A 17152-nucleotide genomic window follows, 5' to 3' on the forward strand; every position below is an offset into this window, starting at 1 on the left:
TATCACTGCTGCAGGATTAGTTGCTGCAGGAACCTTCTTTGTTTTCTTCTGTTGCTTAATTGCAGGACTAGCTTTTTGTTGAGTAGCGGTTTCTTCTGGTGACTTTTGTTTCCTTTTAGCTTTACTAGTAGTGGGTTTAGGGATGTCTTGTTCAGGTGGAGGCACATTCTCTTGAGTGAAAGTAAATTCCGGTTCAATCCCTTGTGTGTTTTCTATTTCAGCTCCCTCAATATTTTGTTTTGCAAGCTCACTACTGGGAACTACGTTTTCCTCACCCTACCATTCACTAAAGTCAACTTGGGGTTGTAGGGTTTTAAATTTCACAAAGTCATCCCATGTCAAAGGATATACATCCCTAAGAGACCTTTCTATTAACAACTTAATCAAAGCATGGTGAGTGACAGAATTATCTTTCCCTTTTTGAGTCTCTTCCGCACTAATATAGAGCATATTATACAAAAAATTTGGAAGATTCACAGCAATATTGTGCCTTATACAACTAAGCAACTTAAAATGGTGTGCATGTAAGTGAGAAAATATGCCTTCACAAGTAAAATACCTGATGACATGCATTGCTAGCTCAAGGTATGGAGGTGACAGAGACAATCTCTTGCACCCCTGCTTTGTAACATCCAATTGAGGGTCATGTGGGGTAGTGAACTAGGCCCTTTCTGACCTAGCGTCATGCGAGCTCGGATAATGCTCTCCAACAGAAGGTAACTATGTTACTTCTACAATTCATTGTTCTATTGCAATTACTGTCAAACCCCACACAAAAGTTTCACCTTCATCAAATGTCCTGGTGAATTCTATAGCTGCTTCTTCATCATATGCTGTTAAATTCAAACAATAACCTAACCACCTGCATGCATTGAATCTTCTTACTGCTTCTATGTCAGAGAGCAAAAAAATGTGCTCAACTGGCTCTTTTCTTTGTAAAACTCCTCCCATTTCTTGATACTTCTTCTGCTACTTTGTTTCTCTCTCCCTTTTTGAATGCAAACTTCAAGACTCTGCATTATTTCTCAGACGCTTCACCACTTCTTTTTGGGAACAGCCATAACCAATTGTTATGTGTCATAATTAAACTTTAGGTAAAATTAAATCATGAATTTGCATGGAAATCATCCGAAAACATGGTTCAAATGCCAAAATTTTAAAAAATGGGTCACATCATGGCTTAGCACGAAAAATTAAAAAATTTCATTCAAAAAGTGGGAGTACAACACTTGACATGGCATACTTATGGCAAAAAATTCTCATTAATAAGGGGTAATGCCAAGATTTAGAAAATTGTCATAGTTAATCAGGCATGTCATTAGATAGTACGACACTCCCCTACCCACTGCTAATTTTATGACAAGTGTCCTCACTTGTCAGACTAGTATGGGTGAGGGACTAGAATACACCGTAATTATAGAGACTATGTAGTATTATATATAATTAACAAAATCTGCAAACTTATAAATGAATAATAGTTTGAAAACATTTATACCTGCCAAGTGGATTGTCACATGCTCCATAAAAGAAGAAGGTGAAAATAATATAAATGGCGGCATCCATCAGCATGTGTAGATTTGATTGAAAACACAAAAACTTAATTATGTAGAAAGTGAGTGGATGGAAGATTAAGTAATGGAGTGGGGTGGGTGGATGGAAGATTAACATATGAATGGAAAGAAATATTATGAAAATAAAATGACTTTATGTGAACATAAATTTATTATTATGGACATGCAAATTAGAATTAATGTTGAAGAGGAGCAGGCGGAAGGTTTTCACCTTCTGCTACAGGAAGAGATACTTGAGTTGTTGTTGGATCCGATTGTTCGAACTGTTGCATGAATTTGACTTTTGTTTGATGCTATTTGTAAAGCTTAAGTCGATGACCGTTGATCAACATTTTGAAAGGCACATCATCAATTGTGGTTAGTTGAACTATTCCATTGTCAAAGACATGGATGATTTGATATGGTCCTAACCCTCGTGTCTGTAGCTTCCCTGGCATATCCTTAAAGCAGGAATCATACAATAATTCCCACTCACCAGCTTTGAATTGTTTGTTGAGGATATGAGAATCATGCCAGTGTTTTCTCTATTTTTGCACCAGTTCAGTGTGTTCTAAAGCGGTCTTGCACATTTCATCCAAAGAATTAAGATGCAGGAGGCATTCTCTTTGTGCTACATGAGGATCAATATCTAAGGTCAAGCCTATTCTTAAAGTCTTTGTTCAATTTCAATTGGAAGTATTGCCACTTTCCCATACAAAAGCTCAAATGGTGTGAATCCGGTAGTGGTTTTCCAAGTTGTTCTATAAGCCCAAACAACTTCTTGTAACCGGCTGATCCAATCCCGACGATGCAAATGGACTGTTTTAGTTAGAATATTTTCCAGCTCATGGTTGGTAACTTCTGCTTGTCCATTGGCTTGTGGATGATAAGGACTGGATCTGTGATGCCTGATGTTATACTATTTCATCAACTCTGAAATCAGGTTGGAAGTAAACTGTGTGCCTTGATCAGTAACCAATTCTTTAGGAACTCCATAGCGTGTAAAAATCTCTTCATATAGGAATTCGACAACTTTTTCATCACGGACATGCTTCATAGCCTTAACCTCAACCCATTTGGTTAGGTAGTCAGTCTAAACCAGAATATAAGACTTCCCATTGGGTGGAGGATCAATAGGACCGATGAAGTCCATTCCCCATTTGTCAAATGGTGTTAACAACACTTGAGGATTCAGAGGCATTTCATCTATTTTGGTTGGGTGACCCATTCTTTGACATTGGTCACACTTCCTTGTATAATTGATTGCATCTTTATGAAGGGTAGGCCAATAGTAACTAGTGGCTAAGATTTTGAAAGCTATTCTTTTTGCTGCAAAATGTCCTCCGTAGGGCTCATTATGACATGCATGCAAAATACCATATGTCTCATCTTCTCTTACACATCTGCGCATAACTTGATCAGGTCCAGTATAGAACAGAAAATTGTCTATCCATGAGAAATGGAAGCTTTTCTGTATGAGCAACTTTCTCTCCTTATAAGAAAAATGCATTGGTATCTTATTAGCTGCAATCTAGTTAGCAATATCTGCATACCATGGAACTTTAATAGCATTATGAAACAAATGTTCATCTGAAAATGCATCATCTACCAGAGTAGTATCAGTATCATGATGATTGATTCTTGACAAATAATCAGCTATGACATTTGTTTTTCTAGGCTTATCCACTATGGTTATGTCAAATTCTTGTAGCAATAATAACCATCTTGCTAACCTACCAGTTATAACAGGTTTGTTCATGAGATATTTGATTGCTGCATGATCAATATGAACATAGATAGGATAACCTGTGATGTAATGCTGAAATTTATTTAGAGCATATACTACTGCTAACAATTCTTTTTCAGTCACTGTGTAATTCAGTTTTGGGCCATGAAGACTCTTACTAATATAATAAATGGCATTTTCAAGATTTGAGTGTTTCTGTGCTAAAACTGCACCTATGGCATAATTAGAAGCATTTGTATTTATGTGAAAAGCTAGGTTCCAATTAGGGCCTTGTAAAATTGGGGCTATTGTCAAAAGTTGCTTAAGCTGCAAAAAAGCTTTATCACACTCAGGTGTCCAATTGAATTCAGCTTCTTTGGTGAGCAACTTGTACAAGGGACTGGCTATTTTACTGAAGTCTTTTATAAAACGCCTGTAATATCCAGCATGTCCCAGAAAAGATTTGATATCTTTTAATTTAGTGGGTATGGGTAATGTTTGAATTACCTCAATATTAGCTGGGTCTATTTGTATACCTGCAGTAGATATGAAATGACTGAGTACCACACCCTCTTGCATGAGCATGAAACACTTTTCACTATTTAGTACAAAATTATGTTCTTGACATCTTACCAAAACTTTTTCAAGATTTATCATTGCTTCTTCAAAAAAAACTCCAAATGTTGTAAAGTCATCCATATAGATTTCCATACAATCATGTGATATATCAACAAAAATACTAATTACAGCCCGTTGAAACATTGTAGGAGCGTTACAAAGACCAAATGGTAAAATAGAGTATGCAAAAGTACCCCATGGATAGGTAAATGTAGTTTTGTCTTGGTCTTCAGGAGCAATACTGATTTGATTATAGCCACTGTATCCATCTAAAAAGGAGAAGTACTTCTTTCTAGTTAGTGTATCCAAAACTTGGTCTATGAAGGGTAAAGGAAAATGATCCTTTTTAGTAGCCTTATTCAACTCCCTATAATCTACACAAATTCTCCATTTTCCTTCTTTCCTAGGTACTATAACCAGTGGTGATACCCATTTACTATCAGATATAGGATAGATAAAGCTAGCATCAAGCAGTTTCTGCAATTCAATTTTGACTATTTCTCTGAGGCTTGGATTTATCCTCCTCTGAGGTTGACGAAGTGGTAGACAACCTTCATTAATATATATCCTATGGGTACACAGTGTAAGGCTTAATCCTTTCATATCACCTAATCCCAAGCAAAAGTCTTCTCATGCTTTTGATGTAATTCTTTTAATTGTTCCATCTGTATAGATGTCAATTTGGGGTTAACATGCAGTTAATGGCCTTTACTCAGCTCAACAGGAATAGTGGATTCTACCATAGCAATTCCAGAGATTGGGCTTCCTTCTAATTCATAGAGAAGTAGTGAACAAAGATTTTTAGGTTCCTTAAGTAAAGTACAACTTGTATCACACTCCTCATATTTAATCAATTCTAATACAGAGCTTTTAGACACATCTTTTCCTACCACACAAGTGTTGGTAAGGATGCTCTTTAGTCATCATGGTTGCTTTAGTCATCACATTTATAGCAGCTCCCAAATCTATTAAGGCATTTTTAACAAATTGACCATTTATGCTGACACTTACTACTGGACTCCCTGGGTCAGAATATTTTGGTGAAATCACTCTTCCTAACATGATATCAGCTAAGTGTCCAACAACATGAACTGTGGTAGGATCCTTCTTCTTCCTTCTAGGTTTCTTTAGAAAAGCTTCCCTTATAGCTTTTCCATAAGCAAGAATGTCCTTGATAGCTTGAAACAAAGGTATTTGGACATGCATATTCTTCAACTGATTAGCAATGTCAAAGGGTTTTTCCTTGCTTTGTTTAGGTTCCTTTTGTATTAGTTGGTCTGGAAAAGGAGACTCTACTGCTGGTTGAACTAGTATTGGTATGGTAACATTAGTTGGGTCAACAGGTTCATCAATCAAAGGTTCTGATGCTCCAAGAGAGTCTGATACTTTAGTTATAAGAGGTGGCTTTGGTGCTAGTAAGGTCATTCTAGATCTCAAATATATATCTGCGACATCTAGGGCATAAGCAAGGTACTGCTGGGTATTAGCACTATACATGGGCTGCTGTGGTTGACTATTTGGATTTGGCTGAGGCTGTGCAGGTAGCTATGTTTTCTTTTGAGGTCCACTATTTGCAGGTGGTGTATTAAAGTAGGTTGTTGAGCTGGAGAGGGTAATTTTGGAGCACCAGTATTTTGGTTAGGCCATTGTTGAGATCCCTTCTATTGGTTTGGATATTGCCAATTCCCTTGGGGTGGTTGCCATTGGTTCTGTTGGTTCTAGAGTCATTGGTTATTCTGCTAGTTAGGCCAAGGTTGTTGAAAATTTTGAAACCATTGAGATTGTTGTGGGTTATTTTGCCCAGCATTATTCCAATTGGGTTAGTTTTGTGGAGGACCTTGGGTATTGCGGTTTTTCCATTGATTACCATATGAATTTGAATTTTGCAAGGGGTCTTGAGGCATACCTTGACGTTGAGCCCATGGTTGGCGTTGAGCAACAAAGAATACTTGCTCATCATCCCCATCTATATTTACATATCCAGTTGGAAGATGCTGGTTCTCCATGCTTGCAACCAATTTATAGTGGCAATCCTTCTTTTTCTTTCGGTAATGAGGACAGTACTCATCGAGTTGTAACTCAGCCTCTGCTTGCTTCTTCTTTGCAGTCATTGTATCCAACTGTGTAGCAACATCATTAATGATGTCTTGTTTGAAATCTGACAACAAATTGGATATTTCAAGTTTTGAAATGCCTTGACTAATTCCTTTTGTAAGCGTAGAACGGGGTCCTCGACCTTTCTTCATGGCTGACCTTGAGTAGTTCTGACATATCTTTTTGAGGTCATCCCATTGAGCTTGATATACATCTCCACTGGCCATCAGGTCCAATGCTTCCAAACAGTCTTCATTCACTCCTCTTAGAAAGACTGGTTTTTGGGAATCTTCAGATAATGTGTGCTGAGGATTTTTTTGTAGTGTATATAAAAATCGAGAAACATAGTCTTCTAATGTCTCTTCCTCCTTCTGTGATATCCTGAAGATATCATCTCCTCTTGTGCTAGATGCTTTGCAATATTCTTTATATTTTTCCAAAAAAAGGCTTGCATTTCATCCCAATTCATAGCTGCATTGGCTCCTAAGCCCATGAACCATTGTAAAGCTGATTCTTTCAATGTGGCTGGAAATAATTTAATCTTATGGGCATCAGTGTTGTAGTCAAAACTACAAAAAAGGATGTCAAACTCAAACAAGAAGGTATTAGGGTCTTCAGTTGCAAGGCCATAGAACTTCAGAAGAGCAGTGGGAGGTATATTCTTGAGATTGACATTGGTTATGAGACTTGGAAGTGGAAATGGAAAAGTGGGTTGTGCCATGACTGGTGGGACCAGATTATGAGGTTGCTACTAAAAAGGAATGTTAGGCACTGGATGATTAACAACTGGTGGATTCAAGGTAGTGTTATCAAGAAAACTGGTCCCTATTTCAGTGAAAGATTGAAGACCAGATATATCTAGGGATTCAACTCTTGATGATGATACTGTGGGAAAAATAGGACTTGCGTCTTCAAAGGTCAACTCAACTTCTTCTTCAACTTCTTCATTCAAATTAACAGATCCTTGTGGAAGAAATCTGCCATATTTATCTCGTCGTCTTCCTCTTCGATGCATGCAACTAAAATTTCCACATTGGTAAAAATAACTTAATCTAAAAACTATGACTCAAAAATGCTCCTAGCTTGACACCATCCCCGACAATGGCACCAAAAGTGAACCACCTCACAATAGGTGTTCCATAGTCATGTGCTAGGCCTGTCTTAGGAATAATCTATTCAAGCTAAGGACTACTTTTCCCCTACCATGAGGTGTATTTAGATTGTCAACCCAAGGACGTATACTTGAAATGGTCGTCACAATATTTGCACTAGGTACCTTGATAAGTCATTATGCTTGTGCTGCAGGAAAGTAAAAATGCAAAGGAAACTACACTACTGCTGTGGAAAGGAAAATACTGAATCTATGAATGTTGGAAACACAATGACAAGATAACAGAGATTCCATCTCGACTCATCCACTAGACTGTTCTGGCAGATGCTGCAGGAATGTTCATGAAGTGTGATGCTACAGGAAGGAATTAACTAGCTACGTCTTACTTAAATTACTGCTAATGATTGTAAAATGAATCTATTCTATCCTAATCTAATCCACCTTCCAAGTGGGCCCCCTTGGTTGGCTTCTCTAATCTACCAACACAGGATAGAAGCTAAAGAGAACTAATTCATTTCATTAATCAGTCATTACATGATTCAGAATTGTAAAACACAACTGCAACAAATTGTGAATCAGTGTTCTCTCTTACTCGATAAAACTTATTAAAAACCAAAAACTTTACTCATAGGAGTTGATCCCGACATATATAGGGAATCTACTCTTTATTACATAATAGAAAAGTAACTGAGAACAACTGAAAGCAAAAAGGAAGGATAACAAAATTGAGGAGGGAGCAATGAAGTCTCAGCATCCACTTGTTACAACATAAATGCAGAGAAGGCAATGGCTCGTAAAAGCTCCTCCTTATTCGCTGCCATGTTTCTTGGAGTGGTTATAACTTCCTTTTTGTGGTTGTTCCTTGATGCTCGTTTCTCCTTGAATGTTGTCGGCAACCAACTTCTGGATTTTTTCACTCATCCTTTAATCCTTATCATCAGGTTAGTTATGATATAAGACATATTTGCGAATAAACATCCATCAACCTAAATTCAAGCATAAGAACACACATTTGGATATTTATATGAAATACTGCATATTAGATATAATTTAGGCAAAAGATGACATAGTTTTTCTACCCCATAAATCATCAAAGGTTTATCAAACATAGGCTTATAAGTGTTAAAAAAAAGATAAATGGAGTATCACAAAGTATCTTAAACATAAAAAAATACAGGCATTTTTTAGACTCATCATCAATCTTGGTTAAAGTTATAATGGTTTTTTGTAAAAACTATCAAAACCCTCCATGAGTGTAAACAATGAACTTAAAAATTATATTTCTTTCATTTCTACCAATGAAGTTTTCTATGAAATGGTGAAACAATGTGATTTGATATGCTTTAACATATTCCAAGATTCCTAAGGGAATAAGCATATTTTGGTCAAAAAAAAACATGATAAAATTGTTAGAGTGGGGTTGTTGTTGCACCAAAAAATTGATATGTCAATGCTCGATACAACCACTGAACTTATAGTACACAGGAGGTAGTTAAGCCCTTGTCATGAATCCTTAGGGGAGCAGTTAACAAATTTCCAACAAACTCCCCCTTAGCATTACCAAAGGGTATTAGGATTCAAACTTGTGACCAAGATCTGATACCACTTGTTAGAGTGGGGTTGCCACTACACCAAAAGACCAATATTGTTGGCAATATGGTTAGTTAGATATCTTGAGATTTTTTCGTTTATGGAAACTTGTATTCAACATTTCATTTATGAATTTAGAGTTAGAAAATTGTTTAAGTGTTAAACAATTCATGATAGAACAAAGATAGATGGGATGTGTATGGATGACTCATTGAGAGTTATCTTATGTGATGTTGAGGAAAGCTATATGAAATTTTCACAATGATGTATACTAGTTCATATATGTGTACGAACAGTATGACGTGAGTTATGATTGAAATAACAGTATAGGTATTTAACATAGAAGAATAAAGCATAGCAGAGAATTGAGTTGTATGACTTAAGGAATTATTTTGGTAACAAAATAATTATTAAGTCATGATGAGCCAATTTTGTTGATGTTAATCCATAAGTTATTTTATATTATTTCAAGCATGTGTAGAAATGAAGGCTAACTAAGTGAGGATAAGTGTGTGATATTTGTGATTGATGTGAAGTTGACAAGATGATATGTGAACTATGTGATGCAAGATCTGATTTATGATCAAAGAAAGTGAAAATTAGAGTAGTCATAAAGCATTAAATGCATATCTATTCTTGTGAAGAACTTCATTCTATAAATGCATGTTAGGGTAGTGGGTTGTTCTTGCATACATTGTATTTGATCTACCAAATCCTAACAGGGTCAAAGAAACTCCTAATAGGGTTGAGGCTTCTAACAAGGCCTAGCCCTCTAACAAGGGCTCAAGACACTATATGTACTCCATAGACTCCTAATAGGGTCAATATCCTTGGCAGGATTCTATTGTTTAGTGGATCATCTAGTGGGTATCATCCCCACTAGGGTTTTCCCTTGGCTAGGGTTTCCCTAGTTAAAAAATAATGGTGTTATGAGTTCTCTACATGCATGGTTATATTTACTGTTCAACATTTTTGATTACTTTCATATGCAAGTTATAAAGTAATTAACAATATTTAGTTGTACCCAAAAGTTTTTAGAATACTGATTCACCACCCTCTCAGTATCATCTATTTCTAATAATTTGTATCAGTGACTAGTTACTTTGAATAATTTTAACAATTTGAGTAAGATCCCTATAGATATGGAATAGCTAAAGTAAAACCTTGAAGAAGATCTTTAATAGACTGACCTTCTTATAGAAGAAATAGATAACCTGAAAGATAGATACGAAGATGCAAAAGTCTACATTGCTAAACTGAAAGATGAGATTGATGCTTTGAAATCTAGCAAGGAATCAATTGTGAAAACTAATGAGAATAATGAAGTAGGAAAGCTCAAGAAATAAAATGAGATGTTGAAGCACGAATTGAAAATTGTTGAACTTAAGTTGAGTCTTAAGAAAGATGGCAGTGAGAGTGAACCTAATCTAAAATATGAGAATATAGACCTTATATCCTAGTTGAGTCAAGTAACATTTGAATTATATACTATTAAGATTGAGCATGTAGAATTGGAAAAATAAAATATCATTGTGAAAGGAGAATTGACACAAATTAAGAAATAATTAGAGGAATTTTATTCCATTAGTGAGAAGATTGATGAAAAAATATTTCACTAGAGACTTTATGAGAAGATAGGACTTGGCTATCTTATTGGAGAGAAACTAGCCAAGAAAGTTGAAATAAAAAAAGAACTAGATCTAGTTATTGATTTCCCTAAAGAATTTGATTTGAGTAATGTAGAATCAAGCACAACTACTCAAGTATCGAAAGAGGTTGAAATTGTTGATTTGTTAGCAAGACATGATGAACCTAAGAAAATAGGAAAAGTTGATAAGTCTAAGCAAGATGAACCACCCAAGGAAGTAACACATGAATTCAAAAGTAGATGTTTCATATGCAATGAAGTTGGTCATATGAAAAGAGATTGCATAGGTAAGTCTTTTAAACCTATTACTAATTTCTATTGTTATAATTGTCATGTTTCTGGACATAAAGCAATAAATTGTAAGAAACCTAAATTTGATGGTAATAATGGAAATAATAGAATATTTAGGAACACTAACCCTGTGAGTAATGAAAGAGGGAGATCACATAGTAGAATGAATGATGGAAAGACAACTAATGGAGAAAATAACCAGCTTTTGTGTTACAAGTGTAACAAACCTAGATACATTGCAAGAAATTATAGAGCACTTGAAAGTTAGAATGAAACCAATTGGAGAAGAAATAAACTTGTATGTTAGTTATGTAATAATTTCAAACACACAACTAGATATTGCAAAATGGATGGAAGAAATTTTAATAGAAATCTTAACTATAGAAGGAACAACAACAAAATGACAAAAAGAATGGAAATAGTAGTGATAACAGTTAGAAGGAAGTAGTCAAGGAACATATTAATTAATTCAAAGAAGCATTTGTGATAGCTAATGATCTAGACAGATCTTTTACAATTTTGGACGAACAATATTTCAATGCACCTAATGAGATATTGAAGTCATATATTGTTTGTGACTTATCCTACCTAAATTAAGTAGTTTCAAGAAAGGTAGAGTGTCAGTTGGTCACAACTAATGTTAGAGAGTGAGTTGGAAATAGGAGGTAGTTGACATAGAGAGAAAGTTATGGTTGAGTGTACAAGGTTAGATATGACTGCAATAAGCAAGAAATTAGAAAATAAGTTTCAATTTGAAATGATTTAAGGATTGTGAAAAAGATTGTGTGTACCATTTGTTCATGTGAAGTGTCTTGAGAAATTTGATAGTGAAGTAAAGGTGTTCAAAGTGAAAAGTTACAAAAGCCCTAAAAACATGATTTTAAAGTATTTTCAGAGCTAATACTAAGTTTTTTAGTGCATATGGTTAAATTGTAATGGCTAGTTTGAAAATTGATAATGTCAGTGAAAGGCCATGATATGTATTCAAGAAACATCCATTTGTTTTACTAATGGATGACCTGTTAGGGGCAGTTTTGCAAGTTTCAGTGAATGTGCTTCCTGTTGAAGATATCATAAGCTATATATATTGTAAAATTGAGAGCATAGGTGATGGAGATATACCCAAGGACTTAGAGACTATGTGTAACAATGACCTATCCTAAAAGTTTGAGTATGCATACCTAAGTGAGTTGAATTTGGTAAAGTATATATTTGATATGGAGTTTGACAACAATGATTGAACCCAAATCATTGTAAGTAGGGTACATGATGATATGTTCTTGTTAGATGATGCGCAAGTTGAAATTGATAATGACCTAATTCACAAGGTCACATGATTGAATAAAGAGGGATGCAATCCCAAAAACAAGAAGAATGTCAAGAAGATCATTGAGAAAAACCTATATACAAGATTTGATGGAAGGAATATGAAGGTAGATTCAATTCAGGACAAATGAGTGAAATTTTTGAGTAAATTATTAGAGTACAAGTTTAACCATGCTTCAAGGGTTAACTCACTACTAGCTGGATTTTTACATGTAGCTTATGTGATGGAAATTAAGGGCAAAAAAGTAAATTTGTGTGAGATTATTAGATTGTAGCTATTAGATAACATTACAAAAGTAAAGAAGACAAGGAACACTGATAGCATGATGAAGAGTTTTTAGATTGAAATGAAATAGAGGTACATAATACCTCCATTAATGGTAGAGAAGTACATGGATGATATATGCTTCATGGTAGAGACAAATAACACATGCATGGAAGCTATGGAACCAAGGGTTAAATTCATAAAGCCCATGGGATATGAGATGAGTGCAGAGCTTATACAAGGGTACACGTAGATCATACTTCAACTTGAGAAGGACACTTAGTGACCTAGATGGGGAACCTATGATGAGAAGGTGACAATAGGTCATTTTGAACTACACAACAAAGAAAGAAAGAAGAAAGTGGAGAAAGTAATTGATTCCATCCTTAAGGAATTAGGCATGCCTAGAGAAGAGTTCAATGAGGAGAAAGGAATTACACTAGAGATGAAAATGAGTGGATAGTTTGAAGTGCTAACAATAATCCGTATTGTTGTTATAGGACCTTTAGAAGGTGTAACCATTGCACAACCATGTGCACAAGACCCTATTGCACCATATGCAGCAGTTGTACAAGTGCAACCAATAAAGAGAAGAAGTGAACATTGTAAGGGGAATCTAGAGGTGGAAAAACCTATTATGCAAAGGAAATCAAAGAGACTGGCAAAGGTTAAGCAAGAACCTACACCATCCACTGAGAAAAGGTTCAAGCATACCACTAGTGGACCAGGAAAGATAAAAAGACACTACAAGTCAGTGATTCTAAAGAATTTGAGGAAGAAGCAGAGGAGACACAACATATACTTTCTATTGTGATGTGGAGCTTAATCAAACTTGGAGGTTTATTCAGCATATTTTTTTTTCCATATTGTTTCTATGGGATACAAGGTCAATGGGCAGCGCTCCAATAGGGTCTTGGGGTAGCACACCATGTGTGTTCCTTGTTGCAGTATAGGGTGGGGTTAAGGGGAAATGCCCCTACAGGGTTTTTTGAGGTTCAAAGCCAAAAATGCCCTTATATTGTAAAAGGCATTGGTTGCTATTTTTCCATTGGATGACTTATTTTAGTCCTAATTTTTTAAGCAACAAAAGCTTGTATAAAAAGGCTTAGGGTCAGGGATTTCATGATGTAATAGTGATATTGTAGCTTCTTGTGGTGGTATTGAGTTGTAAGGGATTATGAATTGTAACCACTGGATAATAATAATGTTGGACTTGCTGCTAGTGGACATAGCCTGAGGATTGGGTGAACCACATTAATCTTGGTGTCTTGTGTTCTCATTTATGTGATCTACTATTTTCAAGTATTGGTTATATTTTTATGTAATTATTATCTCTATTTGAGGTTAATCCTAACAAGTGGTATCAGAGCTAGACAATTGTAATTTTTTTTAGCTAGACCATCACCATTTTTTTAGTTAAACTGTCATCATTTTTTTTTAAGCGATCCTCTACAGGAAGGTCTCACGATTGAGTGAGAGTCTCATGGTTGAGTGGGAGTGATGGAAGATGAGGGTAAGATGAGGGTTGATAAATTTAATGGAAAAATTTTTGAGTTATGGAAGATGCAAATGAAGGACTATCTTTATTAGAAGAATTTATGAAAGCCGTTGGAAGGAAAAACTAAGAATTAGGGAACTATAAAAAATGAGGATTGAGAGATTTTAGATAGAAAGGCACTTGGAAGCATTTGATTATGCGTGGTACCATTGGTGACATTTAACATTACAAAATCCAAGATGACAGAAGAGTTGATGCAAACCCTAGAAAAACTGTATAAAAAACCCTTTGCTTCAAACAAGGTATTTCTCATGAAGTGTTTATTTAAACAAAGATGACAAAATGTGGATTTGTTGCAGATCATTTAAATGAGTTTAATTTTGTTACTAGTCAATTATCTTCTGTGGTTATTAATTTAGATGAAGAAATTAGGGCTCTCTTAATTTTGTGCATTTTGCTTGAAAGCTATAATGGCTTGGTAATGACTGTGAGTAATTCTATTTTTGGATCTAATACCCTATAATTTGATGATGTGATCAGTGTTATTTTGAGTGAGGAAACTCATAGGAAAACCTTAGGTGGATCTACATCAAGAAGTGCTTTGAACACACAAAGCAGAGGCAAAATGACTAAGAAAGGAAATAATTCTAGAAATTGTGGGAAATCAAGAGGAATGTCAAAAGGGAGGAGGTCTCAATCCAGAGGACTAAGAGATTGTTGGTACTATGGTAAACTAGGGCATAAGAAGAAAGTTTTTTGGACTCAAAAGAATAATGAAGGAGATAAACCAAAAGGGAACAAGGAGGCAAATGTGGTAAGTAACAAATTTGATGAGGATGTTTTTCTTATTTCTTTAGAAAATATTGATGATTCATAGGTTTTAGATTCTGGTGCTTCATTTCATACTACACCTCATAGAGGTTATTTCATTGATTATGTCTAAGGGGATTTTGGGCTTGTTTATTTGGGGGATAATGAACCTTGTCAGATTGTTGGAATTGGAAAAGTTAAGATTAAGTTGTAGAATGGGAATCACTAGCTACTACATGGGGTAAGACATGTTCCAAGGTTGAGTAGGAATTTAATTTTAGCAAGGCAACTCGGTGATGAGAGTTGTGTGGTTACTTTTAATGATTAAAATTGGAAGGTTTCAAAAGGTTCCATTGTAGTAGTAAAATGTATGAATGTAGGCACCTTATATCTTTGTAAAGGTCATATTGTTCCTTCTACTTTGATTATTTCAGAGAAAAATGAATGTTTAGGAATAGTTGCTATAGTTGAGCAGGGAGAACAAACAAATGTTGTAGATTTCTATACAATGCTATGGCACAACAGACTTGGGCACATGAGTGAGAAGGTATGAAAGTAATTCATTCAAAGAAAGTTTTACTAGGTCTAAAATGTGTTAATATGGATTTATGTGAAAGTTGTATATATGGAAAGCAAAAGAGAGTGAGGTTTGTGAAGACTAGGAAGGAAAAGAAAAGTGAGATATTGGAGCTCATGCATACAGATGTATGGGGACTAGCTTAGGTATCTTCCCTTGGTGATTCTCATTATTATGTTACATTTATTGATGATGGAAATAGAAAAATATAGGTTTATTTCTTTAGACAAAAAATTGATGTATTTTAAACTTTTAAGAAATAGAAATGGTTGAAAATGAGACTAGTAAGAAATTAAAATGTTTTAGATTTGATAATGGTGGTGGGTATTGTAGTCATGAATTTGAAGATTATTGCTCCACTAATGGTATTCATAAATAGAAAACTATTCCAAGGACTCCATAGGAAAATGGAGTGGCTGAATGCATGAATAAGACTATAATGGAGCATGATGTTGCATGTAGGGTTTCCCTTAAATATGTGGGTGGAGGCTATCAATACTACTATATATTTGATTAATAGAGGCCCCTTTACTCCTTTGAACTATGGTATTCTAGAGGAAGCATGGAATGGTAAGAAGGTGAGTTATTCTTTTCTCAAAACCTTTGGTTGTGAAGCATTTACTCATATAGATTCTAAAAATAGAACCAAGCTTGAAGCTAAGTCAAAGAAATGCGTATTTGTTGGATATGAAATTAATGAATTTGGTTATAGGCTTTGAAATTTTGAAAATCATAAAATTGTAAGAAGTAGGGATGTGATATTGAATGAGGAAGTGTTTTACAAAGATCTATTGTAGCAACATGAGAAGAAACAAATGATTATCTAATACTAGATGATACTCTAAAAGATGATGTTCTAGTAGTTCCTCATGATCTACAACAACTGCAACAACAAATACCACATATCCTAGTGAATGATAGATGGTCAATAAGGCTAGGTAGACCTCTAAAAATATTTCTCCTTCTTTGAATTCTATTTTACTTATTGGTGTTGGTGAACCTAAATGTTATGGTGAAGCTATGTAGGTGTATACTAAGATTTATTGAGAGTCTGCAATGCTATACAAAATAGATTCTTTTCTAAAAAATAAGACTTAGGATTTATGCAACTTACCTATAGGTAAAAGGGATTTAGATAATAAGTTAGTTTACAAGTTGAAAAAGAGGATGAAGGTAAGAAAATATTTAAATCCATGTTAGTGGTAAAAGGATTTTCATAGAAAAGGGCATTGATTTTGATGAGATATATTTTCCTATTGTTAAAATAACTTCTATTCACATTATTTTAAGTATTGTGGCTACTAAAGATTTGAATTTGGATAAACTTGATGTCAAAACAACCTTTCTTATGGTGATTTGGATGAAGAGATCTATATGGCACAGTGACAAGGATTGGAGAACTTAATGTGCAGATTGAAAAAAAGTTTATATGGCTTGAAGAAAGCACCTCGAAAATGGTATCTAAAATTTGATAGTTTTATGCATGAGCATTGATATAGTAGGTGTCATTTAGATCATTGTATTTATTTTAAGAGGTTGGATGATGACAATTACATTATTTTATGTTTATATGTTGATGATATGCTTGTAGCTAGGTCTAACATGGATCACATTAATGGGTTAAAAGAACACTTAGCACATTCATTTTCTATGAAGGATTTGGGGGCAGAAAAAAAAATCTTTGGTATGAACATTTGCAGAGATAGGAAGAATAGGGAATTGACACTATCTCAAGCCGATTATATTATGAAGGTGTTGCAACATTTTTCTATGGAGAATGATAAAGCTGTTAGTACACCTTTACCTAGTCATTTGAAGTTGACTAAGGAGATGTTTCCCAAGACACAAGAAGAATAGGATAAGATGGTTAAGGTACCTTATGCTTCAATTGTAGGGAGCTTGATGTATGCTATCATATATACTAGGCTAGATATTGTACATGCAGTGGGAGTTGTTAGTAGGTATATGAGTCATCAAGAAATTGAGCATTGAAATAGAGTTAAATGGATTCTTAGATATTTGAGAGGAACATCCAATAAGTGTTTACA

The 17152-nt window shown here is 34.9% G+C and overlaps 1 pseudogene; it reads left to right on the forward strand.

Annotated features, from left to right (window-relative positions):
* The window catches only part of LOC149541601 (DNA replication licensing factor MCM3-like), a 58430-nt pseudogene that overhangs the window by 22117 nt on the left and 19161 nt on the right, over nt 1-17152 (forward strand).

This window comes from Cupressus sempervirens, chromosome 8 (genome assembly GCF_028749045.1).
Source record: "Cupressus sempervirens isolate cs-2001-9-10 chromosome 8, ASM2874904v1, whole genome shotgun sequence".
Classification (NCBI taxonomy): Eukaryota; Viridiplantae; Streptophyta; class Pinopsida; order Cupressales; family Cupressaceae; genus Cupressus; species Cupressus sempervirens.